General features: G+C 46.7%; 1 long non-coding RNA gene across 1 annotated transcript in view; it reads left to right on the forward strand.

Annotated features, from left to right (window-relative positions):
- The window catches only part of LOC147015363 (uncharacterized), a 267,373-nt gene extending 251,014 nt beyond the window's left edge, over positions 1-16,359 (forward strand). The window contains exons 3-4 of the long non-coding RNA XR_015050300.1: positions 1,130-1,312; positions 15,985-16,359. This is a non-coding gene — a long non-coding RNA (uncharacterized LOC147015363). The remainder of the gene's footprint in view (positions 1-1,129; positions 1,313-15,984) is intronic.
- The last annotated feature ends 212 nt before the right edge of the window (positions 16,360-16,571 follow it).

Below are 16,571 nucleotides of genomic sequence, written 5' to 3' on the forward strand. Positions count from 1 at the left end.
GAAGAAGGAGAGTCGTAAATTATGACACAATACAGAGAACCACAAATGTGAAGTCGGAAGTTGAAACATTTTTAGACACTTTTTTATAATTATTTAAACAGATGTTTGGTACTACAGAACTTCAATATGGATGCAACCTAACACGACATAATAGTGACCGAAGCTTTTCGTGCTGCACTCTTCAGGGTAAAAAAAATCGTGCTAAGTGAAGAAGGAAATGAAGGCGCGTGCTTTATACGCAGGTCTCAATAAGGTAGACGCTGATTGGTTCAACCGTAATGACATCACGGTTAATCCGAACGCCCATTGGTCGGCTCATCATCTTCACCTCGAGCTCCCATTGGCTGGAACAGATTTCTTCGATGATTGACGTTTGCAACCGCATCCTGGAGAGAGGGGGGATGGGTTTCCCCGAAGGTCCATTCACCATTTGTTAACGTACTTCCCTTGATATTTCCATGCTGAAAGAGACACAGAGATCGTACAAATTCCTTTTGACGACATAATATTGGATCAGTGGTAAGGATGAAGGTTGCTTCCAACACACGCAAATGAAACGAGCTCCGACCTCGGCTCAATTTCCTGAACATATCTGCATTGTACTGGTCTGCACTGATTGGGTTTGGCAACCAGGTGCTGTGCAATGGCAGATGAAACAGGTACAGTGGCCGGTGGTTGCTGGATATTCTACATGCTCGCACTGGTTGTGTTCTAACCCTCACAATCTTTCTTCAAATCGCCAAGGGGATGTTTTGTTTGATCCAATCAGCCAATCTTAGTGTTGTGCGACCCACGGACCGAGCTTCACATCGGCACTTAAACTCATAAATAACATTGCTGGTTAGTGAGGTGGGTAGCACATCCTTGTTGACTGATGTCAGCAAACGGCGAGAGGTAAAGATTACTCGGGGTTGCACAGCCAGAAACGTGTTGGACACAATATGTTTGATTTGTACTTCAAACTTTCGTGATGATTGCCCTTTCCAGGGCATCCTGATATACACTGGACTTTCGTCCGGACCAATCTTCTGATCTTTTGTTGTGTTTAGAAACTTGTGCATGTATCTCTAAGCTCTATGCTCAGGATAAACATTCTCACCGAGTATATTCATGATTTTGTCAATTTCAGCAGGAAGATTACAAGGTGAAGAAATCCTCTGCGCTCTGTTAACCAGGATATTGATCAAGGCAATTTTGTTTCTCTTGGAGCTGGAGGAGTCCCACCGAGTACACTGCCCTGTGGAAGTCGGCCTCCGGTTGACGGATGCTGTGAAACCAAAGTTGGATCTATCAACCAACACGTCCAAAAACGGTAACGTGTTTGACAATTACAGCTCCGTGGTAAACTTCAACGCTGGATGGAAGGTGTTGAGCCATGTCTGGAAATTGTCACATGCCGTCCGAGACTCAAACAAAGCAAAAATGTCATCAACATATCGATAGTATACGATGGGGGAATCGACCCCTTGCCGACCAGTCAGTTTCTGCATTTCATGATAGCCTACAAAGTAATTTCAAGAGCTGGGCCGAATGGGGAACTCATGGCCACGCCGTCCGTTTGAACATACATCATGTTGCTAAAACTTAATTCCACCTCCCTTGTTGCTGTGTTCATTAATTCCATGAAGATGTGTTCCGAGATCATCGGTTGTTCGAGATTGGTGATACAGATTTGTTTGTTTATTATTATTTATGAAGATTAGGTGAAGGAAAGGTTGACGAAAAGATCGTAAAGGTGTATGGTGAATGTGGATTGGCGAAAGTATAAGGAAGATAAAGAGGGTGCAGAGAAATCAAGTGGTTATGGGTGGTATAAGGTGAGAAGGGGAAAGAAATATTTATATATATATATATATATATACACACACAGGGTGAGTCAGAAGTATCGCCCGATTTCTGTCAATTGACTGTTTGTTTGCCATTTGTATTACAGTGTACAAGAAGGTAGAAATAAATGAATGACATTTTTATCTATCAATTTAAGCCTGGTGTTGGCGCAGTGGTTAGGGCAGCGGCTTGGGATCCAAAAGGTCCTGAGTTCAAGCCCCGTTCGGCCACTGAATTAATACACCAGGGGGTTGACTCAGCCTGTCATCCTTCCGAGGTCGGCGAAATGAGTACCAGTGTACTGGGCCGGTGTATACCCCGGTTAAATAGGTGTACCATATCCCTGTGTCGTAAGAGGCGACCAGGGTTGCGTCAGGAAGGGCATCCGGCGTAAAACATGTGCCAAATCACTATGCGGATCATACGGATGATCCGCTGTGGCGACCCCTAACGGGAGCAGCCGAAGGAAGAAGAAGAAGATTTTTATCTATCAATTTATTCAACACAAAATTATTACAGAACTGTACGAAGCTGTTTTACTTGCAATTTTCAAAGTGCCCTCCCTCGTGCTGGATGCACAATTTCAGCCGAGCAGGCACAGAGCGACACACACGTCTGCAGAGTTCGATATCAATTTCCTCAAACTTTGCAGTGATTTGAGCCTTCAACTCCTGAATGGTACGAGGCTTTTCACGATAAACAAGGTCTTTCATGAGCCCCCAAATAAATAAATCTGGAGGTGTAAGGTCTGGGGAGTGTGCCGGCCACTCGATTGGACCGGGGCGGTCGATCGACTTTCTGGGAAAGTTTTCATCAAGCCACTGACGAACATAACGTCCATAATGAGGTGGAGCTCCATCATGCTGGAAATAACAGTCCTGATCTTGTACCCTGGGCCAAAAGAAGGTTTGCAGCATATCCAGGTAAATTTCTGCAGTGACAGATCCCTCAAAGAAAAAGGGTCCAATGATCCCTAATGGAGATATGGCTGCCCAAACTGTCACTCCAGGTAAATTTACCTCCTTCTCAACTGTCACTCTTGGGTTATTCGCAGCCCAGTAGACACAATTGTGTCTGTTAATTGTGCCATTAAGCTTAAAACATGCCTCATTTGACCACCAGATGTTGTCTAGCATTGTGTCCTCTTCGTGAAGTTTAGCTAAGAACTCTTCGCAAAATTGAAGACGGCGGTCGTCATCTCCATCATGAAGGGCACGCAGTAAGAGTGGAATGTAAAGTTTCCATTTTTTCTGGTGAAGGATATGGATAACACTTGATTGGCTCACTTCCAACTCTGCAGATAAACGGCGAGTTGACTTTTGCGGACTTTGTTCCAGTCTTCTGATGGCTTCTTCAGCCTTAGCTACATTCGTTGCCGTTTTCGGACGACCAGACTTCTTTGCAGTGGCTACCGGCTCTGTTGCTTCAAATTTCTCGACAATCGATCGTATGTTTCTTCCCTGAGGTGGGTTAATATCGAATTCCTGTGCCAAACGGCGTGCCGCCATCGTTGGTTGTTCATTACATTTGTCGTAATGTTTCACGGCCGCAATGCGTTGATTCATTGAAAGGTAATTCTTGGTTCAATTTGGTGCAAACTCAGTAACTTTCCAAACTCGCAGCAATAACCTGCAAAACAAAATAAAAAAATATATAAATTACGAAAATGAATAATCTGCAAGACAATTATTAACAACATGACTTCCCAGAAAGAATCTGACAGCCGAAAAAACAGAAATTGGGCGCTACTTTTGACTCACCGTGTATATATATATATATATATATATATATATATATATATATATATATATATATATATATATATATATATATATATATATATATATATATATATATATATATAGAGCCTGGTGTTGGCGCAGTGGTTTGGGCAGCGGCTTGGGATCCAAAAGGTCCTGAGTTCAAGCCCCGTTGGGCCACTGAATTAATACACCAGGGGGTTGACTCAGCCTGTCATCCTTCCGAGGTCGGCGAAATGAGTACCAGTATACTGGGCCGGTGTATACCCCGGTTAAAATAGGTGTACCATATCCCTGTGTCGTAAGAGGCGACCAGGGTTGCGTCAGGAAGGGCATCCGGCGTAAAAACATGTGCCAAATCACTATGCGGATCATATGGATGATCCGCTGTGGCGACCCCGAACGGGAGCAGCCGAAAGAAGAAGAAGATATATATATATATATATATATATATATATATATATATATATATATATATATATATATATATATATATATATATATACACACATGTCAGGAAAGGTTGAAGAAAAGATCTTGAAGGTGTATGGTGAATGTGGATCAGCAAAAGTAGAAGGAAGAACAGGAGGTAGAAAAATCACGTGGGTACAGTGGGTGTGAGGTGAGAAGGGAAAAGATATAAATTTTTTGTTGTTTTTTTTTATATTTTAAGACATGAAACAAAGGGTATAGTTGAGAGGAAATGAAAGAGTGGAGGGATTGTGATGAAAAGAACCTGAAGGTAATATGTAGAAAATACAATAACACAGTTGTGCACACAAACAAAGGAAAGGGTAGGCCTCAAAGAATCCCGATATGAAAAGACTGCCGAATGCTCACCAATTATCACAAGTTTTAAAACAAAACCAAACCACAAACACACAGTAAACATGGAGACAACAAAATAACAGTAAAAACGTGACAAAAAAGGTCTGAGAACTTATCTTTAAGAAAGTTGATGGAGACTTTGAGGGACACAACCGTAGCTCAAGAACCGGAACCAAAAGTCTCCAAAAAGGATCAATATTTTTGAGGCAATTTCAATTTATAGTGTTGGTGACAAATTTTTGTCATCACCTGTTGCATGCTTTAATGCAAGTGCTTGTCCGTCATGGAGCACGTGACTGAAAATAAAGATTGCGGCAAGTGAGGCAACAATATAAGAGAACATGAATCAGAAGGGGAAAGTTGGAGATTTTTGTGTGGTGGGGGGAACAGTGAATATTTTGTAATTTTTCTGGTCAATAAAACCATCAACCCTGTTAAAACTTCCAGGAAGTTGGCTTACAATTGGGTAATGATTGCATGTCCACATTATCTACAAGTTTAGTTAAAAACAGAAGGCCAAATTTGAACCACCATTGAAGATGAACTTCACAGTCACAATTTGACTCGTATTGTGAAGATAAGTAAACTGATTGATGAAGGTAATGGGGATGTAGATATGGCACAGACATGATGAGCCAGTTGGCCTCCTCTGTTTCCTTGTTTATTCCTGCATTTTAACTCTTGAGTTCAAGTCGAGGGTTTTGAATGATTGTAATGTTGAAAATGAACATTGTAAAGCAACAGGTAAGATAATGTTGAAAATTACATTCTAAAACTATTCCATATGGTTCTTGCACTGCACCACATCATGTGGGTTTTTCCAAACAGAAACTTCAAACAACATACAATAGCTTATAAGACAGACACACTAAGATTAAGACACTAAAAATGATTGGGATGTTTTTCAATTTAAGATAAAATCAACATAAAATGGTGTCATTGTCTGTTCCTTCATACATTCCCTATTTCACTCCATCTTACCCTTACCCTACTACTTTCTCTCCCAAGCTCATTCTACTTTCCTTATTTCTGCACCCTAAATGTCCTACTTTCTCTTTGTTTACTCATTCCTTGTTTCACTGTTTAATTTTTTTCAATATCCCCCTCACCCTACACCAGTTTTGTGTACATTGGATATACTACCTGAAACAATTGGTTCACTCTGTCTGTCTGTCTGTCTACAAATGTCAGTTTATGATCGATCGAGGAGCAACTTCGTTTGAATTGAATGTTATATTTTGAACATGAATCGGAAAACAAACCTGGAGTTTATTAGTAGTTTGGCTCTGAATTTGTCCTGATCGCGCACGTGCAAAGTAGTGAGATAATATTTTACTCTGTCTGTCTTTCTGTCTGTCTGGCAGTCAAGCAAAATTGAAAATCATTCCAAACAGGAAACTTACTGTCTTTAAGGGCATCATAAAGGGCACCTGTGTCAGGTCAGGTTAGATCTGTGACCTGCTCCAGTCCAGGTACCATGTAAACCTGTACGAACTTGTTCCATGGTCGGGTTGTCGGCGACTAAACCGTCTCCCCCACCAGGTTTTTTAGTGAGGAGGGTGTTTGGATATGGACACCCAACAGGATTAAAAACAAAACCTGTCAAAGGGCAGAGGAGCTCCTTGTGAGCCAACGGCCATTCATATCTGGTGCCCAACTGTGTCTGCGGACGTCCTCCTGCAGTTGGGTTACTTATTATTAGGAGGTTGGTGGCAGGATTTGCACTCCGGCCACCGTAAAACCCTTCATTCCGCAAAACACAAAAACGCAAAACAATCTGAAAACCCACTCCGTGGGAGTGTAGCTTCCCTTCGCAGGGCAGCTCACCGGATGACGGGATTGGGGCAAAGCCTTCGGGACCCCCAATCTTTGATGATAGGAGGGAAACCACGGGGTAACATTCCTGGGTCAGATTGCAGGAGAGTGTGTCGGACTGGTGCTGAGGTGTCGTCCACCAGACGGCAGTCTCCTTGGGTTAACCTGAGGCGGTCCTTTTGGGTGGGTGCCTGGAATGTCCTATTCCTAAAAGAGGATTATCACCTGTCTCTGTTATCATCTGAGCTCAAGCGTTTGGACATCGGTATTGCAGCTCTCTCTGAGGTTCGGAGACCAGATTGCGGCGAGATAATGGTGGGTGGTTACACCTACTATTGGTCTGGTCGCTCTGATGGTTACCATACCCACGGAGTTGCTGTAGCTGTTTCCAATAAGCTGACCCCAATGATAATTGAGGTAACACCGGTCAACGAGCGTATTATGAGACTAAGGATTCGTCACTCCTTATGTGTCATTTGCCTGGTCTCTGTCTATACTCCAACTGAGGCGAGTGATCTCACCGTGAAGGATGCATTCTACGCCACGCTCAAGTCTGTGGTTGATCAGTGCCCCAGACGAGATACACTTCTTGTCTTGGGGGATTTCAATGCATCGACTGGAACTGATAGGGATGGTTATGGGACAAGTGTTGGTCCCCATGGGTCAGAAACTATGAACCAGAAGAGCACTAAGTTCCTTGACTTTGCAAGAAGTCATGGACTTAAGGTGGCTGGTTCATGGTTTCAGCACCCACAAGCTCATCGCTGGACTTAGTATTCCAATGCTGGCGGTGTGGCAAAGGAGATTGACCATGTCCTCGTTGATGGTCGCTGGAGGATGATCCAGAACTGCAGGGTCTACCGGACTGCTCAGTTCCTCACCGGAGAAGGAAAGGAAAGGGGTGAGGTGAGAGGCGAGAGGTGGGAGGTATTGACCACCGGCTTGTTTTAGCAACTCTAAAGCTGCACCTTAAATCCGGGAGAGTGGTACCATCCCAGCCTTGGCTGGATGTTGCCAAGCTCAGGGATGAGAGAGTAGCTGAGGAGTTTGCGAACAGGCTGAGTGAACATTTGGGGGTCTGGGTGCTTTGGGGGGTCCTGAAGAGTTGTGGAGTGCCTTCAAGACCACCGTCCTTGATGTTGCCGGTGGATGTCTTGGAACTCACTGCAGGGCAAAGAAGAATTTTGTCTCTCAAGGGACACTGGATACCATTAACCAGAGTTGCAGGGCCAGGCTGAATAGCAGAGCTGAGCTGTTCAGGGAGCTGAGGCGTAAAAGTGTACGTGCACTTAGGGTGGACAAGGAGGCCTATGTGCGAGGAATCTGTGAGGGGGTAGAGCATCACCTGTGGACAGGTGATTCTCGTCCCGCTTACAGGGGAATTCGCGCATTGCGTTCATCCAAGCCCATCCCTCGGAGCACTGCAGTTAGAGCAGAGAGTGGTAGGCTCTTGACAGAGGAGTCTGAAATGAAGGCCCGCTGGGCCGGTTACCTTGAGCGATTGTACCAGGCTGATCCACCAGCTGTCGAGTTGGATGTCATGGGTGTTACTATCCCTGTTGCTGACCCTCCAATCAACTGTGGTCCACCTTCACTTGTGGAAACACGGGCTGCGGTGAACCGGTTGAAACGGGGTAAAGCTCCAGGGATTTGTGGCATCCATGCTGAACTTCTCAAGGCTGGTGGAAATGCTGCACTCGTGTCGTTGCATGCAGTTTTGTGCTCTGCCTGGAACACAGGCATCATCCCAACTGATTGGAAGAGGGGCCTTGTTGTCCCTCTCTGGAAAGGGAAGGGTGATCGCCAAGCCTGCAACAACTACCAAGGGATGACGCTGCTCTCATTCCCAGCAAGGTCTTTGCTCGGAGAATTCTTGATACGGTTCGCCACCATCTGCTTGAACACCAGCATCCAGATCAGTTAGACTTTGCACAAAAGAGGTCAACGATTGACCGGATCCTTACCCTTCGTGTCCTCACCGAACTCAGACGAGAGTTTCGGCAGGGGCTGCTTGCAGCCTATGTTGATCTCTGTAAAGCGTTTGATTCAGTGAATCGGGATGTCCTCTGGAGGATTCTTGCTCTCCGTGGGGTGCCACCAAAACTGATCGATCTGATGTCTGAACTCTACTCTGGTACTGAGTTTGCTGTGAAATGTGGTGGTACCATCTCTGACTTATTTCCAGTTGTTACTGGAGTTCGTCAGGGGTGTGTACTGGCCCCCACACTTTTCAGCACTTGTATGGACTGGATTTTACGGAGGATGTTGGAGAGATCAAGCTGTGGTGCATTGTTTGGGAATGTCAAGATCTCGGACCTTGATTTCGCAGATGATGCAGTCATCTTTGCGGACACTTTAGATATCCTTTTGGAGGCCTTCGAGGTGCTGAATGAGGAGTCGGAGCCGCTGGGATTATGGGTTTCTTGGGTTAAGATCCAGACTTTCAATTACATCTTGGATGCTGCTGTCCTGTCTGTGTCTGTTTGTGGTGAGGATGTTGAGGTCGTGGAGAGATTCACTTACCTTGGCAGTGATATTCATGTCTCTGCTGGCTGCGAGTCAGAGGTCAATAGACATCTGGGTCGGGCCTGGGGAGTCATGGATTCACTGGATCATGGGGTGTGGCGCTGCCGGTACCTGTGCGGGAGGACGAAAGTCCGAGTCTTCAGGTCCTTGGTGCTTCCAGTCTTGCTCTATGGATGCGAGACTTGGACTGTGACCAAGGATCTGAGACGGAGACATAATTCCTTTGGTACCAGGTCTCTTCGGAGAATCCTTGGCTGTCGCTGGTCGGATTTTGTTTCCAACGAGCGGTTGCTGAGACAGACTCGGATGAGATTTGTTACCTGCATAGTCCGTGAGCGTCACTTGCGGCTGTATGGACATGTGGCTCGTTTTCCTGACGCTGATCCTGCTCACCAGATTCTCTCAGTGAGGGAGTCTCGTGAGTGGAGGAGGCCAATGGGCCGACCACGTGTCTCGTGGTTGCAGCAGGTTGACCGGCATCTCAAGGAGATGGGGATGGGCCTGGCATCTGCCTGGGGGATGGCCAGACGGAGGCCCCTGGAGTACCGGTGGAAAGTGGACGCAGCAACGCGCTGCTCTGGCGCATGCTCCCATACCTCACCTAAAAGGGCACAAACAACAGACACGAAGAACTAATGTAATGTGTTAAATTGGGTGGTGTATAAGACGCTGCATCAAAAGTGGTAAACTTCTGGAAAACAAATTTCTACAACCTTTAAAATCTTTGTTTTATTTCAATTGAATTATATACTTGAACACTGGAGAACACAAATTGACTTTTTAGCACTTTTAAAACCGTTCCATTTTGCAAGACTTGTAAAAAATATTACGGCATTTTACCTCATCTTAGCCAATCAAATTTGCCATTCACAGACCCTGCCCATGCCATTGTGTATCAAGACTGCATGGAGTAAGGTATCTTCGGAAGTCTCTAGTTGCATTATTTAATTAGTTTCAAGTTAAATTATTTTGTGTGTACATATATCTTTACAATTGAATTATAGCTTAAGTTTCCAAAAAAAAGTCGTGCTCATTTTATTTTATGAAAAATGCAATCCCTGGAATTTTGGTACAAACATATATACATATATACACATACACCATAGCTCCATTTTCGTATGAGGATATATTACAGCCTTACGATATATATATATATATATATATATATATATATATATATATATATATATATATATATATATATATATATATATATATATATAATGTTGTGGGCCGGGGATCGGGTGAGAAGACCACTAGGTGGGGGAAGCTATGTCGGTTCCCACCAGACTCCCCGGAATTGTAGGCCGTCGCACATGGATAATTCAGTGACGCGTCGGGTCGCTTAACCGACCGTGGATGCCAATAACTCACCCGCGTGACCTAGGGTCCACCAGTCTATGGGTTAATCGGGTTACTTAATTAATCACGTGGTTTAATTTCCGGGGAACACGCCCTCGGTACGCCTTGTCCGAACCAGATCACTCTACCGGATCGGATCACTTTTCCGGATCGGATGCTGCCGAGCGACACTGCCAAGGACGTACCGGCTAAAAGGAACGGATCATTGGGAATAAAGTCCCAGCTAAAGTTGGATTCGGACCATGCTGGATCAATGGAAGAAAAGACAAAAACGAGCAGGGAACATTCATAAAAATAATTTATTAACAGTCAACTTACAAAAGGGGACACAGAGCAGACTTAACGCGAAATTAATAACAATAATAATGATAACAATCTTCTGCAGTCTTACTTCAGCAGGCAGGCTCCAGCACACACAGACACAGAAAACCCAATGAAGAGGGAGTATTGCAATTAGAAGGGAAAGCGACTGAGGCCACAATTTCTGTACCTTTGTACTTGATAACACGACGCGCCACCAATACGTTTCGGGGTGGGGGGTGCTCCATGGTGCGGTACCCGACAGTGGGCACGTTGTCTCCGGCTTCAGCCACACGTGTGGAGACCGTGTTCGTAAAAGGAGGAGCTTGAGTCGAGAAGGGGCAGAGTCCAGAGTGTGAGGGTGGAGTGGTAGGCGGGTGGGATTGACGACATCATCTGGGCAGAGATGAGGAGGCAGAGTCCCAACAGCAGGAGGCGGGTCGTGGTGGTGTCGACGAGGGAGAGAGCGGTAGGCGGAGAAAGAGGCAAGAGAGGCAAAAGAGAGACTCCTCCCGCTTTTATAGGACTCAGGGGAGGGGCCACCCTGAATCAAAATGTCATCACCTGAATCGGGCGCTCCGATTGGCCCCAAACCCTCACGTGGCCCGCCAACTTTGGCCGGAAACCGCCTCACTTCGTTTCCAGCAAGGCCATACCAGACAGTGAACATATTTCGCTCCGACCCCACGACATGACACGAATCGCCCACACCGAAATTGGCATGCGAATCGTCCTGCAAAAAACCCCGGGCCGTGCCTGGGCGACCGGTCGAGGGTCCCGCATGCTGCTTGGGCGTTCGCCCAGCGTCTATCAACGCGCTCGCTTCGCACGCGCCAACGTGGCCCGCACTTTTCATTCCTCGGCTGGATCGCAGCTTCGCTGGCCGAGAGAAGAGAAGATGTTCACCATCCGTGGAGAATCCGCTGCTGCCAGTGAGGACCGAAGGTGCATCACCATGGATAAATCCATGCACGTTTCATGAGCGGCATACGTTTCTGCTTTCGAGCACATTCCATACAGTGCGCGCGGTTCCGCCATTACGCACGTGGCCAGCGCTCGCGTTCACACGACTCCGCTAGTGTGTGCGCGGGGCGAACACCAATATGTGTCGGATATTGAGGTTGAAAAGGAACAAGCCGCTTCTACTCACACACTCGTATCCCGCCCAACATGACGTGGAGTCGTCTTTATCGGCCTCCGTACGCGTTTCGTGCAGTGTGGGCATCATGCTGGCTGTGTTTTCTGTGCCGTGATAAACACCATTCGTGCAGCCTCTTTAGAGGTATTTATTCGCATGCCTTTTCGATGCAACCGGCAATCTTCCCCACACCATCGGAAGTTCGAGTCAACAACCCCGCACTGTCAAGCGCACATGACTTACTGCACACACCGGGTTTAGGGCTCGCCCTGGAATGAGGATCTCTGTGCAGCAATTTCCTCACCGCGGCGCCGCACACGCTGACTAACCTCAGCAATAATCAGACGAAAAAAGAGTGGGGACGAAATGAAGAAGAAAATGATTTTAGCAACCCTAGATATGAGATCATCGCAACGCACTCCCTTGTTGTCCCGCTAAACAAAAGGAAAGGGACTATCTACACGTATATTAATGGAATAACTGTCTTGGGACACCTATCTGTTGTATGGATGCAGTTCCGAGAACCACAACAATAATTTATTCCTGGTGTTGACTGAATGGATAGGGTGGTGGGCTTGTGAGCCTATGATCCTGAGTCCTGATAGGGACGGTTATGAGGTGTGTGTTGGTCCCCATGGGTCAGGAACTATGAACCAGAATGGCACTAAGTTCCTTGACTTTGCAAGAAGTCATGGACTTAGGGTGGCTGGTTCATGGTTTCAGCGCCCACAAGCTCATCGCTGGACTTGGTATTCCAACGCTGGCGGTGTGGCAAAGGAGATTGACCATGTCCTCATTGACGGTCGTTGGAGGATGATCCAGAACTGCAGGGTCTACCGGAGTGCTTAGTTCCTCAATACTGACCACAGGCTTGTTGTAGAAACTCTAAAGCTGCACCTTAAATCCTGGAGAATGGTACCATCCCAGCCGAGGCTGGATGTTGCCAAGCTCAGGGATGAGAGAGTAGCTGAGGAGTTTGCGAACAGGCTGAGTGGACACTTGGGGGGTCTGGGTGCCTTGGGGGGTCCTGAAGAGTTGTGGAGCACCTTCAAGACCACCGTCCTTGATGTTGCCGGTGGATGCCTTGGAGCTCACCGCAGGGCAAAGAAGAATTTTGTCTCTCAAGGGACACTGGATACCATTGACCAGAGTCATAGGGCCAGGCTGAATGGCAGAGCTGAGCTGTTCAGGGAGCTGAGGCGTAAAACTGTACGTGCACTGAGGGTGGACAAGGAGGCCTATGTGCGAGGAATCTGTGAGGGGGTAGAGCATCACCTGTGGACAGGTGATTCTCGTCCCGCTTACAGGGGAATTCGTGCATTACGTTCATCCAAGCCCATCCCTCGGAGCACTACAGTTTGAGCAGAGAGTGGTAGGCTCTTGACAGAGGAGTCTGAAGTGAAGGCCCGCTGGGCCGGTTACTTTGAGCGGTTGTACCAGGCTGATCCCCCAACTGTCGAGTTGGACGTCAAGGGTGTTACAATCCCTGTTGCTGACCCTCGAATCAACTGTGGTCCACCTACGCTTGTGGAAACACGGGCTGCGGTGAACCAGTTGAAACGGGGCAAAGCTCCAGGGATCTGTGGCATCCATGCCGAACTTCTCAAGGCTGGTGGAAATACTGCACTCGTGTCGTTGCATGCAGTTTTGTGCTCTGCCTGGAACACAGGCATCATCCCAACTGACTGGAAGAGGGGCCTTGTTGTCCCTCTCTGGAAAGGGAAGGGTGATCGCCAAGACTGCAACAACTACCGAGGGGTGACGCTGCTCTCAGTGCCGGGCAAGGTCTTTGCTCGGATAATTCTCGATAGGGTTCGCCACCATCTGCTTGAGCACCAGCGTCCAGAGCAGTCAGGCTTTACACCAAAGAGGTCAACGATTGACCGTATCCTTGCACTTCGTGTCCTCACCGAACACAGACGAGAGTTTTGGCAGGGGCTGCTTGCAGCCTATGTTGATCTCTGTAAAGCGTTCGATTCAGTGAATCGGGATGTCCTCTGGAGGATTCTTGGTCTTCGTGGGGTGCCACCAAAACTGATCGATATGATGTCTGAACTCTACTCTGGTACTGAGAGTGCTGTGAAGTGTGGTGGTACCATCTCTGACTTATTTCTAGTTGTTACTGGAGTTCGTCAGGGATGTGTACTTGCCCCCACACTTTTCAGCACTTGAATGGACTGGATTCTAGGGAGGATGTCGGAGAGATCAAGTTGCGGTGCATCGTTTGGGAATGTCAAGATCTCGGACCTTGACTTTGCAGATGATGCAGTCATCTTTGCGGAGACTTTAGACATCCTCTTGGGGGCCCTCGAGGTGCTGAATGAGGAGTCGGAGCCGTTGGGATTACGGGTTTCTTGGGTCAAAACTAAGATCCAGGCTTTCGGTGACATCTTGGATGCTACTGTCCTGTCTGTGTCTGTTTGTGGTGAGGATGTTGAGGTCGTGGAGAGATTCACTTACCTTGGCAGTGATATTCATGTCTCTGCTGGCTGCGAGTCAGAGGTCAATAGACGTCTGGGTCGGGCCTGGGGAGTCATGGATTCACTGGATCATGGGGTGTGGCGCTGCCGGTACCTGTGCGGGAGGACGAAAGTCCGAGTCTTCAGGTCCTTGGTACTTCCAGTCTTGCTCTATGGGTGCGAGACTTGGACTCTGACCAAGGATCTGAGACGGAGACTTAATTCCTTTGGTACCAGGTCTCTTCGGAGAATCCTTGGCTATCGCTGGTCGGATTTTGTGTCCAACGAGCGGTTGCTGAGAGAGACTCGAATGAGATTTGTTACCTGCATAGTCCGTGAGCGTCAGTTGCGGCTGTATGGACATGTGGCTCGTTTTCCTGACTCTGATCCTGCTCACCAGATTCTCTCAGCGAGGGAGTCTCATGAGTGGAGGAGGCCAGTGGGTCGACCACGTGCCTCATGGTTGCAACAGGTTAACCATCATCTCAAGGAGATGGGGATGGGCTTGGCATCTGCCTGGGGGATGGCCAGACGGAGGCCCCTGGAGTACCGGCGGAAAGTGGACGCAGCGACGCGCTGTTCTGGCACATGCTCCCATACCTGACCTGACCTGATCCTGAGTTCAAATCCCACTTGGCTGTTGAATTAATACCAGGTGGGGTTGACTCTGCCTGTCATCCTTCTGAGGTCAGCAAAATAGTGTCAGCTTGCTGGTGTCCTGTGTTGGAGTGGTGACCCGTCCAGGATTGTGTCCAATAGCCAAGGAGACTGCCGAGGCAGCACCAACACTCTGCACAGAGTCTGGTCCCAATGGATGGGTGGATATATAATTTGAGTGATGTGGATTTGTGTGTGTGTTTGTTTGTGTTGGATCTTTTTTGGGGGATTATTTATGAAGATTAGGTGATGGAAAGGTTGACGAAAAGATCGTGAAGGTGTATGGTGAATGTGGATGAGCAAAAGTAGATGGATGGATATATAATTTGAGTGATGTCAATTTGTGTGTGTGTTTGTTTGTTTATTTGTGTTGGATGTTTTTTTCGGGGGGGTTTTGGTGTGTGTGTGTGTGTGTGTGTGTGTGTGTGTGTGTGTGTGTGTGTGTGTGTGTGTGTGTGTGTGTGTGTGTGTGTGTGTGTGTGTGTGTGTGTGTGTGTGTGCTTGTTTTTTTGTGTACTTGGCTCTTTTGCATTCTTGAACCGCTGGATGTAATGAGTTGAAAACTGGTGGTTGTGGTAGGGTTTGAGTGGAGAGGTGTGCACGGGAATGTTGTCGGCAGTAATAAGATTTATTAGCCCAGGTGGTTCAGAGTTGGAGGAGGACCCCAATTCTCTTTATGTAAATGTGTATTGTATAGCGCCGCCTGGTGGGAGTGCGGACCAAGGAGATGACCTCGGTCCCTGTTGGTATCCCAAGGCAGCCTGACCATATCTGTCCATTTTGTACATAATTTCTGAAATTCCCAGAGCGCTTTCTCCTGGGATCCCCCAAGAGCCATTAAATTGCACTCGTATGTGACCATCTACTAAATGCATCCACATCGAGAAATCATATGAGTGGGGAAATTAACCCGTCTGTTAGGACGGGTTATTTGCTAGTGGTATAAATTCATGAGAGCATGAGTCTCAAGCTTGCACTCCAAATATCAGATTATAACTCATCCTTGCATTTGGATGTATGGAATATTTCTGAATTCCAAGGAAAGTTTAACAACGGCAAAAGGCCTCGGTGGGTCTGTATTGAGCTTCCAACTAAGCACGTTACTCGTGATACTGGGATCTCAGATTAAAATCCTATTTGTGTTGATTTTATGACTTTCTATTAAATTCCTTGTTCTGCATATATTATTAATGCTCAGGCTCCTCCATGAGCGTTATATCACAGAAAAAAATGTTTAAAGTCATGTTTGCTTCTTTATGTAAATGGAGTTTCCAACATAAGAAGATTCCATCCAATGTGTAATTTTTTCCAGGCATATTCTCGAAGCAGAAGGACGTGTGTGAAATGTTCAAATCTACGCCATGTCACAGCGAAGACATGTGGTCAAAGGCCTGCACAGACATCATTTGGTCCACACAACGTGTCGGCAGTGCACCGACGATTGCTTATCCCCCCCCCCCCCCCCAGCACCATATGTAAGACACCATCCAGGTAAACCTTTGACCTTGAGTTCCTGCATATTGTCTCCACTCTAACCCTGATACGATCTACATCCTTTTAGCCTTGTGCATTGAGGGCTTTGCTCAATGCTGAAGACCCACAAACATACTGTGCCAGATCTATTCAAAATGCCAGATTCCACGCTTTTACCAATGCAAAACCTTGAGATTTTGAATATCTCATTTCAGAACCATTTTAATGAAATACAATATCATTAACTTAATGTCTTCTTCGTTTTTTCCCATTAACGGTGTGAGTGTGGTTTGTTGATTGTCAATGTGGATCTCGTTTTATGATTATTGCCATTCCCATAGACTGCTGGATTCACCATCGGTCAGCACCTCTGCGGTACCTGGACGGCCCAGAATTCCCCTTGCAAGGTGGTCGTTACTCTTGCAA

Source organism: Eptatretus burgeri, chromosome 12 (genome assembly GCF_056783735.1).
Source record: "Eptatretus burgeri isolate ZD-2024b chromosome 12, Ebu_testis_v1, whole genome shotgun sequence".
Lineage (NCBI taxonomy): Eukaryota > Metazoa > Chordata > Myxini > Myxiniformes > Myxinidae > Eptatretus > Eptatretus burgeri.